Source organism: Carcharhinus amblyrhynchos, chromosome 9 (assembly GCF_965287045.1).
Source record: "Carcharhinus amblyrhynchos chromosome 9, sCarAmb.v2.hapA, whole genome shotgun sequence".
Taxonomy (NCBI): Eukaryota; Metazoa; Chordata; class Chondrichthyes; order Carcharhiniformes; family Carcharhinidae; genus Carcharhinus; species Carcharhinus amblyrhynchos.
In genome coordinates, this window is record NC_137332.1 from 66,567,896 (window position 1) to 66,584,188 (window position 16,293).

Below are 16,293 nucleotides of genomic sequence, written 5' to 3' on the forward strand. Positions count from 1 at the left end.
GAAGGCGAATGGGATGTTGGCCTTCATAGCGAGGGGGATTGAATATAAAAGTAGGGAGGTCTTGCTGCAGCTGTATAGGGCATTGGTGAGGCCGCAGCTGGAGTACTGTGTGCAGTTTTGGGCGCCGCACCTGCGCAAAGATATTTTGGCCTTGGAGGGAGTGCAGAGGAGGCTTACTAGGCTGATACCGGAGTTGAGGGGGTTGAGCTATGAGGAGAGGCTGAATAAACTGGGCTTGTACTCGTTAGAGTTTAGAAGAATGAGGGGAGATCTCATTGAGACGTATAAGATGATGAATGGGATGGATAGGATAGAGGTGGAGAGACTCTTCCCGCTCAAAAAAGACAGTAGGACTAGGGGGCACAGCCTCAAGATAAAAGGGGGGCGGTTTAGAACGGAGTTGAGGAGGAACTTCTTCACTCAAAGGGTGGTGAATCTCTGGAATTCTCTGCCCGTTGAAGTGGTGGAGGCTGCCTCGCTAAATATTTTTAAGACGCGGGTTGATGGGTTTTTGATAAGAGAGGGGATTAAGGGTTATGGGGAGAAAGCGGGAAAGTGGAACTGAGCAGCGACAGATCAGCCATGATCTTATTGAATGGCGGGGCAGGCTCGAAGGGCTAGATGGCCTACTCCTGCTCCTGTTTCTTTTGTTCTTATCTTTGGGAAGAGACCAGAGCACCTGGAGAAAATCCACAAAGATGCAAGGAGGACAAGCAAACTCCATTCAATCACCCAAGGCCAAAATTGAACCCAGGTCCTTGGCACTGCGAAGCATCATGCTGTCTTGTCAGATAGGATCATGCAGTATGGAAGAAGGCCATTCAGTCCTTCCGGTACTGACTTTGAGCTATCAATTGATCAAGTATTTTTAATTCATTTTTGAAAGTTAATATTGAATCGCCTTATGACTTAATACGACGGTGCCTGTTCAGTGGGACTCATCATCATAAGTGAGCCCCACTGATATTTTAGAAGAAAGTTCAGGGACTTAATCTGCTCAGACAGCACAGATTTTGAAATACAGGAAATGAAAAGCTGTTCTCCGCAATGAGTTAGGCATTATTCATTTACTGTTGGAACTTGGGCTTTAATCCAGTTTAAATACAATGGTCTTCAGGCAAGTCTAGGTTCCTGTAAGGCTGGACTCTCATTGCAAGACCTTCATTAATTAGCAATTGAACTCCCTTGGCTGGTGTGGGAAATGGTAGGGTACACATTGGGGATAATAGGCAGCAATTTTAAAAAAGATATTTATAGTGCGTTTTCAGATACAGCAATATAAATTTTGCAAAGAGTCTGACCTGTTAGAGATTAAATAAAACCACTAATGAGGTTTAGAAACTAGCTGTCTATGTGTTTAGTTTATGCTTGAAACACAAAGCAGGATTTAAAAAAAATCAATTCTTTGATTTGTAAGAGCTTGTATTCTGGTTTTTGAGATGGTGAGGTTGGCACATGGTGCTGAATCATGAGGTTCTGGGCTGAAGCCCAAGTCCAAAGATTTGGACAAAATCAAGGCCAACACTGTGGAGGACTGTCAAAGGTGTCAAGTTTCGATGAGATACTGAATCAAGGTCCCATCTGCCCTCTTGGGTGGATATGTAAGATCTTATGGTACTGTTTGAAAAAGAGCATGCGATTTTTCCCAAATTTCCAGGGCAAAATTGGATCTTATTCAACACAATAAAAACTAATCACCTTTTTGTTTATCTTGTTGCTGTAAGCAAACTACTACTTTGCCTGTTTAAAAAAGTCACCAAACTCCAAAAGTAATTCATTGAATTTCTGGTGAATAAAACCACAATAAATTATTTCTTCTTCCTCAAGATTATGGTCTTTGCCTACATCAAAGGTGATGAAGCTGAGATAGTCAAGAGCTTCAAGTTTTCAGGTGTTCAGATTACCAACAATCTATCCCATTTCCTCCATGCTAACTTCATAGTTAAGACAGCCTACCAATGCCTCTACTTTCTCAGAAGGCTAAGGGAATTCGGCATGTACATTATGACTCTCATCAATTTATACAGATTCACCATAGAAAGCATCCTTTCTGGTTGTATCACAGCTTGGTACGGCTCCTGCTCTAACCAAGGCCGCAAGAAACCACAAAGGGTTTGTGAATGTAGCCTAGTCCATCACACAAACCAGCCTCTTATGCATTCATTCCATCTACACTTCCCACCACCTCAGGAAAACAGCCAGCATAATCAACGACCCCACAAACCTGGACATACTTCCTTCCATCAGGAAAAAAAATACAGAAATTTGAAAACATGTCCCAACAGACTTGCGATAACTACAACACTTTTCTGCGCCCTATCCTTTCCTATTCTTCTATGTACTCTGTGAATGGCATGTTTTGTCTGTTACACATCGCAGGAAACAATACTTTTCACCGTATCCATATACACGTGACAATAAGACGCCAACTCAATCAATTCAACTTAAAAGGAAATGAAGAATTTCTTTTGCTATCAAGGCAACTTTACAATCTACATTATCCAATCCTAACTGGGTATGCCCAATGGATGAAATTTCCACATTCTGTTAAGTATTTGACCATTCAAGCCCTAGTCTAAGTGTTAAATCTTAAATTTAATCACAATCGATTGTTCCATCCAGCTTAGCTTTAATAAAAATTGCTTTTGATGAACCAGTAGTTTGAGAGAACTTGGCTTCAAAATTTGTTTTTGTCATGATTAATGTCAGCTTTGGAGTCATGGTTGGAACTAAATAATTGGCTACATTCAAACTTCTCATGTCTTCTATAACTTGAGATCTGAAGCCAGCAGCTGGTTGCCTTTGCACCCTCCACTCAGTGTCCTGTGCTTTCCATGGAGAGGGGTTATAAACTCTTACTGTAGGTTTAATCTCAGGATTCATTGGCTTCTCACCCATGTAGCGATCTTGCTGATGGCAGTGGTCTCTTGTTCAAAATATATTTATTCGCATGCTAACTATTTACAAAGCTTAAAGGCGGCCAAGGTATAGCTGAAGCTACTCTCAGAGATGCTTCATACTTACCTCCACACTTCGTGAAATCACTATGACACAGCTCATTTTGCACATACTTGGTAGTTACCTTTACTGTTAACCCTTTATTCCACAAACACAAAAAAGTTTGTTGGTATTGTAGTTCAATGTCCTTGAAAAACAAATATTTTAATCCCTGATTACAGTGAAAAGGACTAAAGGTAAAGACAGTTTTATTAGTGAACTCCAGCACAAAGCCGATCTTGCATCAAATGGATTCTGTGAAAATAAAGCCACATTATTTTTAAATTTTTGTAACGCAGTTGATATGACAACAAGCATGGAAAGGTTTCTAAAGTATGAGTAAGAAGAACAAAGCATTAAATGAGACTTCTCTCCTCTCACCCTTCCAAATCAGCTTACCAGTGATTTAACTTCATCCTTCAGCAAGTAGCTGTATATTGATGCACCTTTTGTGTACTTTTGGATGTGTTATCACACTGCTGTCACACTTATCTCTGTGTTCAGAATTCAATGCCAAGAACGTGAATAAAGTAGTTTATTGGTGCCACTTGATCTGTGCTTTCATGCAGGAAAGTGAGAAAGAATACCAATCTAAAAAAAAACAATAAATGCCTCTTGCTTCCCATCAAAATGTACCAAAGCTTCTTTTAAGCAAGCAGTCTGAAATAGAAAATATCTCAAGGACTACCTTTAAACAAGGCTAAGTCAACACAAATATACTGACAAGAAAACAATGTTGGGAACAATAAACTAGGTGTTTTTGGCTTTCAAAGACAAAAACATTAGCAACACAGCCAAATTCTTGAGATGTTTTTGGAGGAAGGTTTTAAAAATTGCAATACTCATAATAGAATGCAAATTATGCTTAAAGCACATTAGTCTGTATTTTTTGAGTATGCATGGTTGCTAAAGATCTTTGTGTAGAGATCTCGTGTAGAGAAAGTGGCAGTGATAATGTCGCTGGACTAGTTGTACTAAACGAATGCTCAAATCCCACCACGAGGTCAATCTGAAAGGTAAAGCTAGTCTCAGAACAATGGGCACGACAACAACCATTGTAAAATCTCATCTGGTTAACGAAGGTTCAACCTTACTTGATCCGGCCTACACGACTCCAGACCCAGGGAATATGATTGACCCTCAACTTCCCTTCAATATGGTCAAACACATCACAGAAAGGGGGACTCTTGCACAAAGATGGTACACGCACTCAGTATCACACTGCTGACAGCAATCCACAGTTCTCCACTTTTCAAAATTACAATGGCTTTCCCCTTTCCTTCAACTATCTGCTTTTCTGGAAGAACTGTCTGAATAGAAAACAGAAATTCAATGCATACATTTTAATTGAGATCTTTGTGCATGCTCCATATTAAGGCAGTTATCCAAGAATATGTGGAAGAACAAATCATTAGGAGTTGGCAGTTATTGCTACACTCAAATTAAAGCTGTTCTACTTCAATCAGTGAATTTCATATTACTTTCTTTTTTAAATTATTTCTAAGCATTCAGTTCAGAAATTAGCATTACCTCTGCATTCTACTGATTTTAGTGCATCTAGAAAAAGAACTGCAAGATTATTCTGTCAACAGCAATATTCTGGTTTAACATATTGGTATAATTGCTGGAAAAAGAGACACTTTTTTGTCCAAACTTTTCATCTTGTATTCATTGTGAAAGTTCGTAAGAGCACCAATGTCAGGACAAACAACCTATACCGAATGAGAAGAGAGTGATTAGTTCACAAGTGATTGATACAAACATTACCGAGGAAAATGCACAAGTTGATGGTGCCTGACAATTAACTGCCAAATTTTTTTTTAATTTAAAGCAGGCAGCTTGATTCTGATCTATCAAAGTTTCCCTAAGGAATGAACCAGCAAATGGCTATCATTTGTTTTGCTTAGCTGTAACAGGTGCAATATATGTATATGTATATGTTCTCACTGTCTGCAAAGAATAGCATCCTGTGTACTAATATATGTAGTTTCCAATACCTGCATTTGTGCCACACTACAAACCTGACTAATAACTTTAAACTGTCAGTATAATTTTTAGCACAATGAGAATTATTTACCAAATGTTGTTCAATCATGGAATCCCATCAAATTGCAATAGGCAAGGTATAGACCATATCCAATGCTTGCAAAACTCAATAGTATCCAACATTAAATATGGAAAAATATACACATTGGTTGAGATTTTGAGCCTGCGCTTTCCTTCCGCAAGGTCACCGGCAAGATTCAATGAAATCTGGAAATTGCAAATCTCATCGGCAAGATCACAATTTCCAATTTTTTGCCACCCGTCACAGTCAGGTTCACATACATAATAGCAAGAACACAATTTTCATTCATTTCAATAAATTTAAATATAATTAAAGTCCCACCCTCTAGATTTTCATATCCAAACATGAGCCTGTTGTGGGGGTCCCCCGATGGTGCAAAAGTCACTAACTACCAGCGAGGGGGACATGGCCAGACAGAGTTCTGGCAATGCCTCCAAGCATAGGTTGGCACTGCCAGATTGGGAGTGCCAACCTGTGCTTGTGGTAGGCCCCAGGGAAGTCTCATGTGTGGTGATTCATCTATTTGAAGTGATGGAGGTGGGGGGACAGGGTCGGGGGACGGGGGAGACACTGAGCAATGGGACGCTGGGGATGATTGGGATAAGAAAAGCCACCTGTGTAGTAAAGGGGGGAGTTTTTTCCCCCTGGTTATTGGGGTGCCCTTTTTGAATCTTTAAGAACCCCATCTGCCCAGAGTGACAGTGCAAATCATTCCCATTCTTTTCTTGGGTGTCAAAATGACAAAGGTCTGGAAAGAAAACTGGCCAGTGGAGACGAGAGAGTTCCATGCCACTCTTCTCACAAGAACTGATACTCTGCCAAATTCCAGTAAGATTCCACCTATAATGTAGAAGCGAAATGGCAGGAAACATATCCCAAACCATTTTAAGGAACAATTAGTTATACTTAACATTTTTCACATTCATTTTCCAAAAGAGGATCGATTCTAATAATTCATTAACACGTACAGCACACAATTCTCTAATTATTCTCTTACTGAATTTTTTGGAGCCAAGTGGGAATTCAGAGCTAAGGGGAAAGAGGTGATCATCTTCAGGAGGAGCAGACAGGTGGACCTACAAGGAAAGGGCAAGTGAGGTCGAAAGGAATTGGACTATGCCGTCACAGCCAGCAGGTTAGCGATTGGCTGGTGACTGGTAAGTAGCTTTTCCTATCTTTTTTCTGTCTTAGCATTGTAAGTTAATTTAAGGGTTAAGTCATGGCGGGCGATCTCAGACCCATGTCATGTCTCTCTTCTGCAATGGAGAATTCAGGGATTCCTCCAGCGTCCCTGGTTCCTTCACATGCAAGAAGTGTGTCCAACTGCAGTTCCTGTTAGACTGCTTGATGGCTCTGGAGCTGCAGACGGATTCACTGTGGAGCATCCATGATGCTGAGGAATTGGTGGATAGAATGTTCTGAGAGTTGGTCACACAGCAGATAAATATTACTGAGGGAGATAGGGAATGGGTGACTACTAGACAAAGGAACAGTAGGAAAGCAGTGTTGGGGTCCCGTGGTCATCTCTCTCCAAAACAGTTATACCATTTTGGATACCGTTGGGGGTGATGGTTCACCAGGGGAAGGTGGCAGCAGCTGGCTCTGCTGCACAGGGGGGCTGAAAAAGAGAGTGGCACAGCCATAGTGCTGGGGACTCAATTGTGAGGGGAATAGAAAGGCGTTCTGCAGACACATACAAGACTCCAGGATGGTATGTTGGCTCCCAATGTTCAAGCAAGTCTTGGAGTAGCTACAGAACAGCCAGCTGTCGTGATGCATATAGGTCCTACAAGCTGAACTTAAGGGTTAGGAGTTAAACTGAAAAGAAAGATCTCAAAGGTCGTAATCTCAGGATTGCTACCAGTGTAATGCGCTAGTCAGAGTAGGAGAAATAAAACTCGGAGAATGTACAAAGTATGACAGGACAGATGGTCTGATGGAGCAGGGCAGAGTGCAAGGGAAGTCAAATTTAAACTGCATTTATTTCAATGCAAGAGGCTTGGCTGGCAAGGCAGATGAACTCAGGACATGGGTGGGTACATGGAACTGGGATATTACAGTATTACTGAAACATGACTAAGGGAGGGGGCAAAACTGGCAGTTCAACGTTCCAGGGTACAGACGCTACAGGAAAGATAGAACAGGAGATAAGAGGGAGGGGAAGTTGCATTTTTGATCAGGGAGAACATCACAACAGTACTGACAGAGGCTATATTGAAGGGTTCGCCCACTGAGCCTATATGGGTAGAACTGAGAAATAAGCAGGGAGAGATCACTTTGACAGGATTGTACTACAGGCCCCCAAATATGCAATGGGAAATTGAAGAGCAAATATTTAAGGAGATTAGAGGTAGTTCAAAAAAAAAGGTGGTAATAATAGGGACTTTCCCAACATTGACTGAGACAGCCATAGCATAAAGATCTTGGATGAAGAGAAATTTGTTGCGTGTATTCAGGAGAAATTTCTCATTCAGTCTGTGGATGGCCTGACTAAAGCAGGGGCAAAACTTGACCTCTTCTTGGGAAATAAGCAAAGAGAGTTGGTGAGGGGTCACTTTGCCACTAGTGACCATAACTCCATCAGTTATAAGATAGCCATGGGGAATGATAGGCCTGGCCGAAAAGTTAAAGTTCTAAATTGGGTCAAGACCAATTTTGATGGCATTAGACAGGAACATTCAAACGTTTCCTGGGGGAGTCTGTTGGCAAGCAAAGGGATGTCTGATAAGTGGGAGGCTTTCAAAAGTGTGTTAACCAAGACTCAGGGTAAGCACATTCCTTTTAGAATGAAGGGTAAAGCTGAGAGTAGAGAACTCGGGATATTAAGGCCCTGGTCATAAAGTAGGAGGTGGTATAATGACATGCATGGGCAGCTGGGATCAAATGCATCCCTTGATGAGTATAGAGGGTGTCGGACTAGAGTTGAGAGAGAAATCAGGGAGGGCAAAAAGGGGACATGAGATTGCTTTAGAAGATAAGGCAAAAGAGAATCCAAAGAGCTTCTACAAATACGTAAAGAATGAAGAATAACTAGGGAGAGAGTAGGACCTCTTAAGGATCAACAAGTCATCTATTTGTGGATCCACACAAGATGGGTTCATGTTAAATGAATATTTCTCATCATTATTTACTGTTGCGCAAGGCATGGATGTTAGGGAACTTAGGGAAATAAATAGTGTTGTCTTGAGGAGTGTACATATTAAAGAGGTGGTGGTACAGAAGTCTTAAAGCAACTCAAGTAGATAAATCTTTGAAACCTGATGAAATGTATTCCAGGATGTTGTGGGAGGCTTGGGAGGAAATTGTGGGTCCCCTAGCAGCGAAATTTGAATCACTGGCAGTCACAGGTGAGAAGTCTGAAGATTGGAGGGTAGCAAATATCGTGCCTTTATTTAAGAAGGGCTGGAGGGAAAAGCCTGGGAACTACAGGCTACTGAGCCTCACATCTGTAGTGGGTAATTTGTTTGAAGGTATTCTGAGAGACAGGATTTACAGGCATTCAGAGAGGCAAGGACTGATTAGGGACAAGTCAACATGGCATTGTGAATGGAAAATCGTGTCTCATGAATTTGATTGAGTTTGTTGAAGGGGCAACCAAGAAGGTAGACGAGGGCAGTACAGCTGACGTTGTCCAAATGGACTTTAGCAAGGTCTTGACAAGGTACCGCATGGCAGGTTGTTGCATAAGTTTAAATCTCACAGGATCCAGAATGAGGTAGCCAATTGGGTACAAAATTGGCTTGATGACAGAAGACAGATGGTTGTTTTTCAAACTGGAAGCCTGTAATCAGTAGCATGCCTCAGGGGTCAGTGCTGGGTCCACTGTTATTTGTTATTTATATAAATGATTTGGATAAGAATTTATAGGGCATGGTTAGTAAGTTTGCAGATGACACCAAGATCAGTGGCATAGTGGACAATGAAGGTGGTTCTCTAGGGTTGCAACAGGATGTTGAGCAATTGGGCCAGTAGGCCAATGAATGGCAGACGGAGTTTAATTTAGATAAACGTACAGCAATGCATTTTGGTGGATCGAATTGGCACAGGACCTATTCAGTTAATGGTAGGGCACTGGGGAGCGTTACAAAACAAAGAGATTGAGGAGTACAGTACTAGGAGTCACAGGTGGATAGATGGTAAAGAAGAAATTCAAAATGCTTGGTTTCACTGGTCAGATCATTGAATACAGGAGTTGGAACGCCTTGTTGAAGTTGTACAAGACATTAGTAAGGCCACACTTGGAATATTGTGCACAGTTCTGGTTACCCTATTATGGGAAGGATGTTATTAGACTAGAAAAAAAAGAGTGCAGAAAAGATTTACCAGGATGCTACCACGACTTGATGGTTTAAGTTATAAGGAGCAGCTGGATACACTGGAATTTTTCTCCTTGGAGCACAGGAGCTCTTAGAGTGGTCTATAAAATGGAGGGGCATAGATAAGGTAGATAGTCAACATCGTTTCCCAAAGATAGGGGTGTCTAAAACCAGAGGGCAAAGGTTTAAGATGAGAGGGGAGAGATACAAAAGGGTCCAGAGGAGCAATTTTTCACTGAGGGTGGTGAGTGTCTGGAACGAGCTGCCAGAGGCAGTAGTGGCAGATACAATTTGATCTTTTTAAAAGTATTTTGACAGTTACATGGGTAAGATGGGTACAGAGGGATATGGGCCAAATGCAGGCAATTGGGACTAGTTCAGTGGCAAAAACTTGGCGACATAGACAAGTTGGGCCAAAGGGCCTGTTTCCATATTATAAACCTCTCTGACTCTCTCATTGGAAATTGGCTGTAATCTCTAATAGTTGCATATCAGTCATAGATAAAGCCAAAGAAAACTGATCCATGTTCTTCAAAATAGCCTCAGTGGCTGTCCACTTGAACAATGAGATGCAATAACTTAGGCTGTTTAGGTAAACAGGTCCAAGAGTCTTCCAGCTCAAGGCACAATTCTCAGTTATGTATTTTACCTGCTCCACCATTTCATAAAATCAAAGCTGATTGGAGTGGAGACCACCATCCACGTTCCTGCCTGACTCCAGTAAGCCACAACTCCGTTGTTTATCAAAAGTCTACCTAACACAGCCTTGTATAGAGTCAATACAGTCTTCTCGGTTTTCTGAAGAGGATTTCACAGACTAACAATTTCCTAAAAAATTTCACCTCCAGTTGATAAGGGAGACATCATGTTTTTAAATCAGGTCCCTGGTTCGAGTCACGCCCACATGCTCCAGTATCCAGCATACCAAGTCCCCTCAAGATCATTTCTGTTTAAAAATCACATCTCATTCTTCTAAACTCAAGTAGGTATAGGCCCAACTTTTCAACCTTTCTTCATTAGATAAGCCCTTCATCCCAGACAGAAGTCATGTGAACTTTTGCTGAGGGAAGACAAGGGGGTAAGATATAACACCTGTGTAAAGGAGAGCAAAATCCCAGTTACATCTTGAAGAAAAACTCCCTCTGCAATGTTTTTCATGTGGACTTGCATCATATATAGCATTTAAAATAAATGCTAGCATTTAATAGAAGTACTAAATGCATATGGAATAATACTATGCATTTTTCCACACAACTCTCTCCCAGACCACCCCCTTTATTCTTCCTCCCACTCCTTTCTCAATGATATAAAACAATCATATTTCTACCTTCAGTTCTGAAGAGGTTATTTTGAACTTGAATTGTTTCTCCACAGATGCTGCCAGACCTGCCGAGCATTTCCTCACTTTTTATTTTTACTTCATTTGATACTGAATATAGAAGATTGTGAAATTTGTTTAAAATGTTTTCAGGTGGTTTTGAATAACTCATTTTTAAATGGATCCCATTTTGAAAAATACTACAGTTGAGAAGAGGCTTACATCAAGTTTTTGTAGGACAAAGGTTAGTACTATAAACTCAGCCTTATTTTCACTATAACTTCATTGCAGTGTTACTATAAGCTTACTTGTGACAATGAAAAATAAACTTTAAAACCTTAAAAAGTTAATTTGTGGAATTAAAAAAAGATTTAATGAATTTTTTTTTAAAAAGTTTTGAGGCAAGTTACTACTGCCAACAATTTGCATTTAAATAGAGTTTTTAGCGTCAAGAAAGTTCACAGCAGTGTTTTCCGTTAGAGGGTGTTAGTTAGCTTGGTAGGTTTGAAGAAGTCTTCGTACTTATACATAGGTTAATTAAGCCTTTGTTGGCTCAAAACCATTTACAAATTTTGATTTGATTTGTCACATGTATCGGTATATAATGAAAAGTATTGTTTATTTTGCACTATACTGAAAGCATACCATACATAGAGAAGAAAAGAAGAAAGTGCAGAATGTCATGTTACTGTCATAGCTCGGGTGTCGAGAAAGATCAACTGAATGTGAGGTAGGCCCATTCAAAAGTCTGATGGCAGCAGAGAAGACACTGTCCTTGAGTTGGGTAGTATGTGTCCTCAGACTTTTGTATCATTTTCCCAAAAGAGTAAGGTGGAAGAGCGTATGTCTGGGGTGCGTGGGGTCCTTGATTATGTTGGCTGCTTTTCCAAGGCAACGGGAAGTGTAGACAGAGTCAACAGATGGGAGGCTGGTTTCAGTGATGGACTGGGCCTCGTTCACGACCCTTTTGGTTTCTTGTGGTCTTGAAGAGCAGGAGCCATACCAACCTGTGATACAATCAGAAAGAACGCATTCTATGGTGCATCTGTAAAAGTTAGAGGGAATTGTCATGGACATAGCAAATTTCCTTAGTGTTCTGAGAAAGTAGAAGCATTGGTGGGCTTTAAGTATAATATCAGCATGGGGGGAGCAGTTCAGGTTGTTTGTGATCAGCAAACCCAAAAACTTGAAGCTCTTGACTATTTTTACTTTATCCCCATTGATGTAGGCAGGGGCATGTCCTTCACTACGCTTCCTGAAGTCGATGACTATCCCCTTCATTTTGTTGACATTGAGGGAGAGATTATTGTCGCCGCACCAGTTCATCAGATTCTCTACCTCTTTCCTGTACTCTGTCTCATTGTTGATTGAGATCTGACCCACTATGATGCTGTTATCAGCTCACTTAAAAATTGAGTTGGAGAGGAATTTGGCCACACAGTCATAGGTGTATAAGGAGTATAGTAAGGGGCTTTGGACACAGCCTTGTGGGCACTGGTGTTGAGGATGGTCATGGAGGTGTTGCTGCCCATCCTCACCGATTGCAGTCTATATGTTAAGAAGTTCAGGATCCAGTCGTAGAGGGAGGAACTGACTGCCAGGCCACGGAATTTAAAGGAGTTTCATAGGAATAATAGTTTGAAGGCTGAGCTATAGTCACTAAATAGGAATCTGATATAGCTGTCTTTGTTACTTAGGTGTTCCAGGGTTGAGTGCAGGGCCAGGGAGATGGTGTCTGCAGTGAGAGGCAAACTGTAGTGGATCCAGGCAATCTGGGATGCCAGAATTGACTCGTGCCATGACTGACCTTTTGAAGCACTTAATGATGGATGTCAGAGCCACCAGACGATAGTCATTAAGGCTTGCAGATTGGCTTCTCCTTGGTAGCGGGATGATGTTCATTTTCTTGAAGCAGAGAGAGACCTCAGATACTTGTAAAGGGAAGTTGAAGATGTCTGTGAATACTCCTGTCAGCTGATCCACGCAGGATCTCAGTGCACATCTGGGTACCCCATCCAGACTAGTCGCTTTCCATGAATTGACCTGACACGGATTGAAGGCTGCTCTGACATCTGCAATGGTGGCCTCAGATACAGGTTCATCCAAGGCTTCCAGGGAGGAGTAAATAAAGAGGACAAACTAGGGGCTGTTTCCATGTTTGCTGGTACACATTAAATAACACAACTGATCATAATCATGTGCCCTCTTACATCACTGTATGGGTAGTACGGTATTCAGCCACATTTTAATCCCACATGTGCCAGACCCTTATGCTAGATTATCAAACAAAATTTAGCACCGAGTCAGAGGTTTAGGGAATGAATTTTAGAGCACGGGCCTCAAGAATGCCTAAGAGACGAGAAGCGCAAAGATATCAGAGGCTGGTAACACCCATGGACAATACAGAGAAAGAGAAGCAAAGCTATGATGAATTTGAAAGCAAGGTTGAAAATTTTAAAATTGAGCTATTGCTTATCTGGAATCAAGAAAGGCCAACTAGCACGGGATGATAGGCAAATCTGACTTGCTGTGAATTTGGCCATAGGGAGCTGAGTTTTGGATAAGCTAAGCTATTAAGTGATTAAACTATTTCACTCAATCAAAGCTTTTGGCGCAAGTGGCAGGCAGCAATTTATTGATTTGATTTGTTGTAGCATTAATTTTTTCAAAGGATTTTCTCCTTTCCCCACCAAAAGATTGATTATATTTGGGATCCAACTCTAAACAACATGTCCATATACAGTCCTGAAAGCTAGAATATTTTTCTCCCTCCCAATATGGTAGTGTGTTTAAATGGGAATTGGATTTATATTGGTTGACTGTATGTTTTAAATGAGCTTAATCTATAAGTCAACTGAACAGAATGATATGGTCCCCTTCACTGTGTGTCACTTATAGTTGTTCAGACTCCCTGTAGTGTCAACTGCATAAACCTAATTGGAGCCATTGAAAAGTAACACGGGAAACTTGGAAATGAGCTTTCTCTCTTATCTAACATGATGGAATTTTCACACCGATTTAGTTTCAAAGGCATTCTTGTCTTTGAAGCACAATTATTTCCATGTCTTGATATAGTGCCTTCCATGTTCATCAACTATTGTGGGATTCAATATGCCTGGTTCCGTAGGAGTTCATTTTAAGCCTCACTGTACAAAATGGCTACAGATCATCTTCCTATAAATTGAGCACATTGAGTAAGTGCTGCTGGTAGCTGTCATCTGAAGATGCCTCTCAACTTTGATCAGATCAGAGATGACATGGCTGATCTTTCAGTTTTGTTTTCAGTTATTGGGCTATCTGCAACGAAATGTTTAAATCATGCAACTCTCGTGGGATTATGGCTGATTAAATTTACCAATTCACTTTTGCGTGAGCTGATGCGTTTATTAAGGATTATTCATTTTATATAGAAGAAGCACTTTCCACAAGGATGACATATGTGGGAAAAAAAACACAAGGGTATAAATGAAAGCAAAATGGTATCAATTGTCCAAAACCATTTTTAGTTCGGATGACGTTTCATCACTGATTTAGTTGAAAAAAAGCAGTGAAAGGAAGATAGGGCATAGGAGTGTAATGTCTTTGTTAGTGTATTTAAATCAGAGATCAATGGATTTTAGATTCTAAGGAAATCAAGGGATAATAGACAAAGTGCAGAAAGGTAACCGCTGAGGTAGAATTAAGATCAGCCGTGAACTCGTTGATTATGCTTGACAGGTTGAGTGGCCTACTCCTGCTCTTATTTCTCACATTGTATTCTTGAGGAGTTATCAAGGCAGATGAGCAAAAGCTTGGTCACAGATGCAGATTTAAAGAGCAACCTTGGAGAGAAAATAGAGGCAGAAAGGCTGAAGGCATGCTAACAATAGTAGAGCAATTTAAATTGTGATGTTTATAAGAGCCCAGAATTGGAAGAGCAGTGATCTTGAAAGGCTGTGGAGTTGGAGGAGTTTACAATGATTAGGAGGGGTGAGACAAAAGGAGGTTTTGAAAATGAGGAGAACTATAAAGTCACAAAGTACAAAAGCAAAATACTGCAGATGGTGGAAAACTGAGTTTTTAAAAATTATTTCATGGCATGTGGGCATAACTGGCAACGCCAGCATTTATTGCCAACTTGTGAGCATTTATTGCCAACTTGAGAGCCAACATTTTGAACTGCTGCCTGCCATATGGTATGGGTCCATCCAGTGCTGTTAGGAGGAAAGTTTTCAGATTTTGGCCCAGTGACAGTGAAGAAATGGTGATATAGTTCCAAGTTAGGATGCTATGTGGTTTGGAGGGGGACTTGCAGGTGGTGATTTTCCCATGTTGTCTTTGTCCTTCTGATGTGATAAGGCTTCAGGTGTTTAGAAGATGCTGTTGAGGGATGCCAGAAATACTGCTTAAAGGTTATTGACCTGAGATGATAACTCCTCCTCTCTCCCAGCATATGCTGTGCGTGACCTGCTGAGTTTTTTCTGTTTTTGTTTAAAGTCTAAAGTGTTGTTTAACTGTAGCCATTGTAGGCTACTAAGCACAGGGGTAATGGTTGAACAGAATTTAATGAGATAAGGCAATGGAGTTCTGAACAACCACAAGTTTAGAGGCAAAAACATGGTAAGCCGGCCAGAATCGTGTGGGTATGTAGTTGTAAACTCAGCTCAGGGTCAAATATGATCTAATATTGCAAACAATACACTGCTTTAAAGTCATACGAGGAGAATTTTTTACTCAGAATTGTGCGACTTTGGAACTCTGTCTCAGAATGTGCTGGAAACAGGGTCACTGAATATTTTTCAAAGTGGAGGTAGATTGATTCTTGTTAGGCAGTGAATCAGGGTTACTGTGAGCAGCTTTGGTTGACTTATTAAGGAAAGATGTTATTTTCTTGGAGGCAATTCACAGAAGGTTCACTAGGATGATCCCAGTATGGACGGATTGTCTTATGAGGGAAGGTTAAACAGGCTGGGACTCTACTCATTGGAATTTGGAAGAATGAAATGTGATCTCATTGAAACAAATAGGATTCTGAAGGTTTGGCAGGATAAATGCTGAGAGAGGGGTCTCAGACTAGGGAGCATAGTCTCAGAATAAAGGGGTGCCGATTTAAGACTGAGATGAAGAGGAACTTCTTCTGAGGGTTGAGAGTCTTTGGAACTCCTTGTCACAGAGAGCTGTGGGGACAAAGTCCTTGTGTATACTTGAGGTGGAGATAGATTTTTGACAGTAAGGGAATCAAGAAGGAAAGTAGACATGAGGAATGCTGGATCAGGCTCGAGGGATCGAACAACCTACTCCTGTTCTTATTTGTTATGGTCTTAAATGCATTCCTTAAAGTTTCATAACTGTCTCATCCCCATTGGTCATCCAAAATGTCCCATCAGTACCAGGCTTTCCCACACAAAATCGAAAGCAAACAGGCTTCAATTGTCATGTTCTATCAAAACATTTTTATAACTAATATACAAAGAAGTTGAAAGATTTTTTAAATGCCCTTATAAATTTTCTTACTGGGTTAACATTACAATTAAAAATCCAGTTTCTGTAAAACATCAGGACATTCCTGACAACTTAGATTTTTTATTTAAAAAAAGGTTTCTGAATATAATTTA

General features: G+C 40.7%; 1 protein-coding gene across 1 annotated transcript in view; it reads right to left on the reverse strand.

Moving 5' to 3' along the window:
• The window catches only part of cdc73 (cell division cycle 73, Paf1/RNA polymerase II complex component, homolog (S. cerevisiae)), a 338,701-nt gene that overhangs the window by 175,235 nt on the left and 147,173 nt on the right, over positions 1 to 16,293 (reverse strand). The window lies entirely within an intron of this gene.